Below are 8295 nucleotides of genomic sequence, written 5' to 3' on the forward strand. Positions count from 1 at the left end.
TGGACAACAGTGAAGTATTTCTTCAAATGACTCAGTTCTGCGCTCACTAATATCCAAACTGTTATTTGCAACGCGAAATGGTATGGATACAACATGAAATCACATCCCAGAATGAAAAGAAATGTCAAATAAGAGTTCAGACAAAATCCGTAAGCAAAACTGGGATTCAAGCAGATGGTCCGGAGCAAATCCCACACTTGATCACATAGCCTAAGTGAACAGCGAAGAGTTTTTGATCAGAAATGGTAAAACCCGTTCCAGGGGCCTCATTGATAGTCGGTAGATAAAATAAAAATAGATAAAAATAGTGGCGTTCAAAATATCTCCAGTTTAATGTTTTCATCAAATTCCTGAATATCAGAATGCCTTCTTTGCCCTCCTGCTGATGCCGATAATGAAAGCAATTGCCCTTTGCGCAACTTTCACACTTAAACTTTATCGTTGTCAAGAAAGCCGATCCGTTATTTCACTGTAGACTATATGAACACGGAAAGCTTCTGAAATTTCTGTGAGTTCTGCATTCTGAGAAACAGTGCGCACTGCAAATGTAGGACTGAGATGTAGTAGGAACCACTCTATGAGGTAATGCAGAATGAGCTGTTCATTTACATAGGTGATGGAGACCTAACCACAGCCCCAGACCGCGATGAATTCCCTGCCAGCGAAAAGCCGGACAGACAACTTCATAGTAATGTTTTTTTTTTTTTTTTTTTTTAGGCTAGGAGGCTACTCTGTTATTCGAGCCTCATTTTAAAGCAACGTGTGATTGGATGGACTTTTCAGAAACCTTTCAGTTAAAGACAAGTTGCCTTCTTCATGCCTGGCGTAGCATGATGACAGATAGAACACCAGGGGGTTGCAAAAGTGCTTTACCTCATGAGGTTCACTTTCACTGGGACCCAGGCATGGAAATAATAACTTGTGATGAATCGATGCCTATAGGCAAAATTACCACTGTAGGCTACCTTACAACGATTTAGTAAGAGTAGGCCACTTTATAATTAGAACAACATTTCACATGATTCACAATGTAGGCCTACAAGTAGATAACACGCGGCAATTGGTAGCTGAACATGATGTAAAACATAAAAACAATCCTTAAACCCTATGTTCTTTTCTCTCTAAATGATTGATGAGTTGATATGTTACAACAAAATGTGTATCAGTATCATCAGTTGTAGCCAAGTGTTAGAAGAGATGAATATGCTCTGTGGAGAATGTTAGCCTACATGGCAATTGCACCCTCTATAGACTGTTTGGGAACCTTGCTACCCTAGAGGCTTCACACATCTCTGTGGCACTACTGTTACAGATAGTGGTGGCTGCACACTGCATTTAGATATCATGGAATACTGTGTGGTTGTATCTTTCATATATAGACAAACATTTTCCTTACCTAAGACACGTAAGGCAGAAAATTAGCTCAAGTTCTAGTGGGCCATGCTGTAGTTGTGAACTTCTGTACAGTGGACTGACTATCACACACACATTCATGTAACATCCAACACTGGACCACAGTAACTCTAGGAACCCTTGTATGAAGTGAATTAAGTTGCCCTACTTTTCTGACTTATGTAATAATGGTAAGTGGGCAAAAATAAAAACAATTAAAAACATATACTCTTCTGGAAGTTCTAAGTAGTTATCCAGGAGTGGACTGATGACAGTTAGCAGGCCATGCACTCACAGTAAGATCCCCAAGGCTATGATATAACTGAATGCTTGCAATTACTGAAGTAACTCCAGGAGAGTCCAATCTGGGTGAAGTAAAGCACAGATTGGGAGAAATCAAGCACCACGATCCTTCATAGCCAAAGAAGAGTGTCTTTATGTGTCTGCATCAATCACGTCTGAAATTTGAGTATAAGGAGGAAGATACAAAGGGCCAATTAAACTGAGATCCACTAAAATTAGCCAGTTACAGAAGGGTTCAAAGTTTTCATCATTCATTAGGAGTTTGCAAAATAAAAGTTAGAATAAAGCAACTTTTGATATTTAAGTTGAATTCAAAGTGGTAGTAGTCAAAGTGTTGGTGGTCTAAACCCATTTAGGAAATGTGTGTGTGTGTCTGTGTGTGTGTATGTCAGTGTGTCTGTGTGTGTGTGTGTGTCTGCGTTTCAGTGTGTGTGTTTGTGGGTTGATGGGTGAATGACTTTCTGAACTTTTTAATGCTCTATATCCAGCCGCCCACACAGTCGTCGTGCAAAGCCATGTGGCAGCTGGGAGTGATACAGCCCTGGTGGAAAGCTCCGGACCGCGAGGACGCATGAGCAATCACCTGCCATTACCCCTGCTGCCGCCCTCCTCCCCTGACCTCTCCAAGCAGCGCCGTGGAAATCAAGCATGCCGCGGCAATTATTACACACAGCGCAACAATTGAGGACAAGATGGAGAGAAGACACCCAGCCTTTCTCTTCCTCTCTTCCTGACGCCAAATGAACGAGTGCTTTTATCAGTGCTGGCGGCCCTCGCGGGGCCGTTTGGCCTGCCATTAGTCCTGCAGGAACATTTAGCACTATTACGCACACCCGCACACACACACACACACACACACATACACACACACAAACACACACACACACACACACACACACACACAAAAGTCCAGTTGCAGGCCTCCCAGAGGGAAGATCTGACAGCTCTAATGGAAGTGTGATTAAGTAAGGAGAAGGGGCAATGCTAATGTCTTAATTCTCACCACATGTGCATTTGGACTGTTCGTGTGAGAGTGGCGCTACCAGCTGATTCTGTGTGCAGAGGTTGCCCTCAACTATGTGTGCATTTATGTGGCAAACCTGGTTTTTATAGATGGTAATCCATCTATGGTTTCAGTATGTGCATTCTGCCAGTGTAGTCTCTGACCCTTGCGAGAGGTTGATGATATTTTTTCAACAGCCAATCAAATACACTCCTCTCTGTACACCTGAAAAAATGTTGTTCAATGTTTTGAAGCTATGGCTCAGTTCAAACCACTTTGATTGCTTCCCATTTACCGAGCCAGCACTGTGCAGGAATTCTATGGGGCTGTCCTGAGAGCAGAGCACGCACTGCACAGGCAGCTAGAGGAATGTGAGGAGAATGCCGCTGAATTTGAAGAATAGCGTAATGGATCATAATCAAAGACTGCCCCTTTAATAGCTCTCATCATGACTCAGGATTACATGAGAAGGTTGCAGCACTACAGGAATCTCAGTGTGTTGTGGTAGCTGCTTTAAAAGCATAGCTTTGCTGAAGCCTTTAGGCCATATAGGTCTTTGGAAGTGGAAGATGTTGACAGACATTCTATCTTCACTAGGGATGCACTGATTGTGAAACTCTGGGCCAATATCGATACAGTGTATGAAATAACAATTTGGTTGATACCCGGTTCCAGTACTGATATTTTTCTTGTTAATTGTACCAGTAGAAACAGAAATATTTATAGAGAAATAACTGAAGTGTTTTCAGGCCTTCATAGCACAACATTTACTAGTGCAGAATTGATACAACATACAACCCTAATTCCAAAAAGGGTCTTTTGGACCTCAGATGGCATTGCATTAAAACCAATCCTGTTTCTGTAAAGGAAATCATTGTATGGCCCCAGAAAACTACCGATAACAATTGTCTATGAGCACAGTTTGATACTCAATGGCTCCATAAAGAGCCCAGGTTCTAAAATGGCCTGTCTGCAGACAAGACCTGTCACACTTGGTACATCATGGAATGAGAAAGACGATTAAGAAGGCACCTAAAACAGGCAAAACTGGGACAACATTTAATTCTCAATCTCATTCAGATGGTCTCCTCAGTTCCCAAACATTTACAGGATGTTGTTAAATGAATAGGTGGAGCAATATAGTGGCCCCATAATGTCCCCAGTCCCAACTTTTTTTTAGAGGTGTTGCTGGCATCAAATTCAAAATTAACAAACATTTTTCTCCAACAGTCAACAGTTGATATGTTGTCTTTGAACTATTCTCAATTAAATAGAGGGTTAACATGATTTATAAATCATAGTATTCTGTTTTTATTCACATTTTACACAGCGTCCCAACTTTTTCGGAATTGGGGTCAACGGCACAGACTAATTGACTAACTGACCATATTCACATTTAGTTTTGCGCATTCAGATTCAAAACATTAAAAGCTATAGCCAAATATTTCTCAAGGGTAAGCTAATTTAAAAGCAACCATACAAAAAAGGAATTTAACTACCAGAATCACTATGTAAATATGCTTGTAATGGAACTACCACCAAGCTGCTGCAAAATAGTAAAACTATCTCCAGTTTCACCACTCCCTGTCTGTCCACTGCCAGCCTTGCTAAGTACACACCCTTGTGGCTTGACCCACTACTGCACTACAACTCATCTCTGTCTGATGTTTTGGCTGAGTAGTCTCTCTTGCTAGGTTTGGCAAATGGTAACAAAAATCTTTTGCCAGTGTTCGTAGGACCCATTTTGTAATGTCACTTTTCATTAAAGGAGAGTTCCGCGCGATTTTTCACATAGACTTTGTTTCTTAAAGCTGCAGTTGGCAAGTCTGACAGATTTAGGGGACTTAGCCAAAATGTTGAATGTTTACAACTCTCATGCCCCTCCCCCACTACCACCGAGCACCCTCTCATCAAGTTTGTGCTCGTCAGTGCGCACCAGACTGTGATTGATACTCACACAGCCCTGCTCAACCGGCTGATTTATGTTGTTCTGTCAGCATAGTGTCTGTTCAGCATAGTGTCGGTTTCAGTGAATATGATCAAAAAAATCTTGCCAACTGCAGCTTTAAGGTCACCGAGTACTGTTGGTACAAAAAAAACCCCCCAGAAAACAATCGGTTCAACCTAGCTTGAGTTGCTGCAGCCAACAGCTAGAGCTATCAGGCAGCCACAGTGCTACACTCTGCCCCCAGAGGGTATTTTCATTAACCAAGTGATTAATCATTGCTAAGAAAAATATTTATGAAGTGTGATATGTTTTATTTGATGGCAGATTACTCACTCTATGAGGAACCTTGCACTTCCAGATACTCAAAAGATTACTTCACAACAGTGTAGATTTTGGGGGTGCTTTTAAGATCTAAAACACTTAAAACTTAAAATGTTCATGTTGGAGTTAGTTTATGAAACAACTTAAGATTAGACCAATTTCACTTGTCAGCGCTCTCTAGCCACAGAACAGGTATATGAGCTAGTTTTGTTGGATAAGAGCTTTCTCTTCCATGTTGTCCTTTGGGATGACTGGATTTGTTGCCTGTTGCAATGTTACGCCTGTGTCATAATTACTCAATTTGCATTGTCGCGTCTACAATGCACCAACCTTTCCAATAGATATTTCGGTTACACTTTACTTGACAGTATCGACATAAGAGTGATATCCCACTGTCATGAATGTGTCATAAACAAGTCATAAACGTTTATGACATAATTCTTCTGTTTTGAAGTGACATTCGGGATTAGGGTTAGAGGTTAGGATTAGGGTTAGGTTTAAGGTTAGGGTTAGGATTAGGGTTCATGTGTCATGACAGTGTCATATGTTCATGACAGTGTCATGTCACTCTTATGTCGATACTGTCAAGTAAAGTGTTACCAATATTTCTAATGACAATGGATTGTGTTTGATTGTCAGATAGTAATTTTAACATCTCTTTACAAACTGTAAATTATGATGCATTTACTCAACATTTCTGTATGTCTCACCTGAGGCACCTGTATGTAAGGAGGGTAAGGAACACTTCCCATATGTGTTGAATGTATCATTGGCTTGATCCTCTGTATTCCCATCGGTAACAAATGCTTGCGATGTCCTTCACAATTAGCCACGATCCAGTGGGGAAACGGATGTTCAGGAGAAAGGAGAGCTGGGAGCCATGTGTTATAACCTCAAAGGCTGCCTCAAGCAGCATAAAGCCGCACAGGGTCAGTGTAAAGCTAACCAATCTAAATTAGCATCATGCTTCCAGTCCATATGCTCATAGCGTGTGCCATATGTCATTCTAATGATGCTGTGACGGTTGTTCTCTACATTTTTAACTGGGTCAAACAGCACCATATAGTCCCCAGACACAGAGGAGCAGGAGGTCCCACTAGTAAATATGGATATGGATACAGACTTGATCGCACACTACACACACACACACACACACACACACACACACACACACACACACACACACACACACAAACACACACACACACACACACACACACACACACGCACGCACAGACATGCACGCACGCACGCACGCATGCACGCACACACACGCACACATGCACACACACACACCACACCACACACACCACACACACACACACACACACACACACACACACACACACACACACACACACACACACACACACACACACATTCTGATCTATAGGTGAATGATTTATTTTGTTTACTTATAGTTTAGCCCCCAGTTTTGTTTACTTATAGTTTAGCCCTCTAGTTGAAAGAGCATCACATGACGGTCCTGATTATGCGAATGGTAATATTGCTAATGGCCCTTTTTACAAATGTAATCTCTTGTTTTATTAGGCCTGACACTTGAAACAATTATGTGTCATTTAGCATAAATGTGTCATTTAGAGTGAATATCTGTTTACAAGAAAATGCATGTCATGTCATTGGCAGACCAGCAGAGGGCAATCAGAGTATGGAGCAGTCAGAGACATACTGTATATCTAAGGCACTGGTAGCAGTTATCCCCATACCAGATTCAGTAAATCAGTAATGGACCACAAAAGAATGCATTCACCCTCATTGTCATCTGAACATTCACTATCCTCTCTGAATATTTATTTTGGACGTTTACTTCCACTTTCACTCTACACAAGGGGGGAAATGGCCCCGTTTCTCCAAGACCACAGCTTCAAACTCAGCCTCCAGGCAAGGTTTTCACCACAAAAGAAAAAGATGTCTGATGTCCAAGCTCTAGCTATATACTGTTTGTCTCTCTCCATTTTCAATCACATTACTATATTTAAAGCAGCCATTACGAAAAAATACAGACCATCTGTTCCCATAGTTTGAGGATAGCTATCTAGACTGTGTGCCGCCAGTCTATTTTTATGCATTACTTTAATCTATCCAGCTGCAACCCCCGCCCCCCCCAACACACACACACCCAGGACCAAATTGTAAAATTCCAGAGCTGTCCACTACACTGAGATTGGCACCCAGTTCATACAATAAGGCCTGTGTTCACAATGTAATCTCATTCTGCAGATGCAGCCTGTAGGGTGAAAGATTAAGGGCTAATACAGGAAGACATAACCTTGGTTTGATCATCTGGCATTTATTGGCTTGGTACACCACACACATTAAAGGACATTCTGATACTGTTTTTGCCTCCCTTTGGTTCTGCGTGCTGTATATTTGGTACCGCACACAGCAGCATCTGTGTTTGACCCATGTTCATGTGATGCAATCCTCATCCTTATTTCCAGGAATGTGCGAACTGTCAGAAGTTTGTGAACTGTTTGTTTAATTAAGGGGGGAAATATTCCTGTATGGACATGTCATTTGGAGGTGCTGTGTGTAGCGCCGCACATTGAGCTGTGCCATTCTCTTCGGTTACTGTCCTGTTCGCTGAGCTCGCTGGCGTGGTAGAAGGTAAGAGCAGATGCTGTGCCCCGCCATTGCAGCTGGTGGCATGACATTGCCCCCGCCGTGGTGACATTGGTGTCCTCGGTGATGCCTGCTCTCTGTGGGGACCAGGGCCCCGTGCCCAGACTGGTGCCAGAAAGGCGTCAGCACAGCTGTGGGGCATGACTTCCTTCCACTATCTCAGAGAGCCACTGGGTACTGGCACCAAGACGGAGAATTCTGTCCCTGAAACTGGTTTTAAATGTGAAATGTTTACTGCATGGGATATGTGGACGAAGATGAGGAAGGATGGGGAAGATGATAAAGAGATGTTTTTGCAAAGTTGTCAGCGACAGCATTATTTCCTTCTCTGTTGAATTCAGTTGAAATATGCTTGGCCTCTAGTCTCAGCACAGATGTAGTTGTGTTGTTATTACCACTGGGATAGCAAATTACTGTTTCTCATTCTACTGAAGATAAACTCAATTGGAAATGGAGTAATAAATGATTGGCCTGGGGGCGTTAGTGATCACTAAAAACTGTCTGAGAGGCACTACACTGAGAGCCAAGAAAGAAGATTATGACACATTATCCCAATATCACCTTTATTCAATAAGGGCATGTCAGCATACATCATGCACTCGTATCATTCACTTTGTAAGGTAGATTTAATTTCTTAATTTCTTAAGTTGACCTGATTTTCATATAAAGTCTGATTCGTCTCTCT

This window comes from Alosa sapidissima, chromosome 8 (assembly GCF_018492685.1).
Source record: "Alosa sapidissima isolate fAloSap1 chromosome 8, fAloSap1.pri, whole genome shotgun sequence".
In the NCBI taxonomy this organism is placed as follows: domain Eukaryota; kingdom Metazoa; phylum Chordata; class Actinopteri; order Clupeiformes; family Clupeidae; genus Alosa; species Alosa sapidissima.